Below are 1,553 nucleotides of genomic sequence, written 5' to 3'. Positions count from 1 at the left end.
CCCCCCCTCCTGTCTCTCCCCGGCCCCCCAGCCTGCAGCGCTCCCTCCCCAGGGCAGAGTCCCGGGCTCACCGCAGCCCTGACCTCCAATGTCTCTGTCCTCTGCCCCACAGCGCCCGGCCCTCGGCATCCGCTTCCTCTCAGGCCGGCCTTCACCGTTCCATGTGGTCTGGAGAGCCGGGCCTTGGGCTCGACCCTTCCGCAGTCCCTCAGGGTGCGGTCAGGGAAGGGAGAGCCAGGGGAGGAAGCAGCAGGAGGCTCGGAGAGCTGGTTTGTGAAAGACTCAGGCAGAGCAGCTGCTTAACCAGGAGAGGTTCTTGGGGACTCGGGCAGCCCCTAGTCTTGTCTGACCCCGAGTGGGCAGGGACAGCGGAGGCGGAAACGCAGCCGTGCAGGAGCAGGTGTCCCGGTCACATGGATGGAGGGCGGAAGGTTCTGAGAAGGTCAGAGGAACCACGGAACACTGAGAAGACTGTGGGGTCGATAGGTGGCGGTGAGTGGGTGGCTCGTCAGATCAGGAAAGGTGGCTCTGAGGGGCTGGCCTTCGAGCTGCGGATGGTGAGGTGGGCCCCCTGGAAGACTGCCAATGTCCTATTCCTGGGGCAGGCAGTGTGGTACATGAGGGCGCCTTCGGAAGGTTCATGGGAAGGTCCAGAAATGTAGGAGCAAAACCAGGCAAAGGAGGCACCGCGTATGGCACGTGGTCAGGCGGAGCAGGGGCCTTCACATAGACTTTGTGGACGGTGCCCCCGGACGCATGCAAGATGGCAGCACTGGGGACCCAGAAACCAAACTGTGAGTGTTTCAAGAAGGAATGGAACACTTCGGCAGCAGTGGCAGAGGTAACGCAGCGCTCCGCCACGTGAGAAGGTCCTGGGTTCACGTCTCGAGGGCTCCTGTACATGCAGGGCGCGTGCACATGTGCTCGTGGTCCTGGCTGAGACGGGAGAGGCGGGTGGATCAGGGCATGAAGTGGGAGTGTCTCTCTCTCTCCCTCTCACTCTCTCTCACTCTTCCTGTCTTGCTTTCACAAAGAAAAAATAAATAGGGACCAGCGGATGGCATAATGGTTACACTGGTGGACTCCCATGTAGTTGACCGCGGTTTGAGTCCCGGACCCAGTGGCTTAAAACACGCCAGGCACATGTACATGTGTGCCCAAAATCCCAAGAGGAGAATGGAGGAGAAGGGATTGCCGCATGACCATCCCCCCAGGGGGAGATTTTTTTGTTTTCTGTCTCTCTGGCGAGCACATGAACCCTATAGAAAAAATATCTCTCTAAAAATGAAAACAAAAACAAAAACAAAATAAACTTAAAAAAGAAGAAGAATTGAATGTAGAAACATACTTGACACTCCTAAAAAAGACAGCAAGTAAAATGAGAACAGAAAGTGCCTGGGTCTGGCAATGAGCAGGCCTTTGGCCCTCATGAGGCTGGACCTGGCAGGAACTGACTGAGTTGTGTGAGGACAGAAATGAGGCTGGACCAGGAAGGAGAGTAAATGAGAAGGGACATGTCTTCGGGGAGATTTTCCAAGAGAAGAAGAGAAAAC

Source organism: Tupaia chinensis, unplaced genomic scaffold (genome assembly GCF_000334495.1).
Source record: "Tupaia chinensis unplaced genomic scaffold, TupChi_1.0 Scaffold000129_1, whole genome shotgun sequence".
NCBI classification, from domain to species: Eukaryota; Metazoa; Chordata; class Mammalia; order Scandentia; family Tupaiidae; genus Tupaia; species Tupaia belangeri.
Note: the sequence above shows the minus strand (reverse complement) of the source record.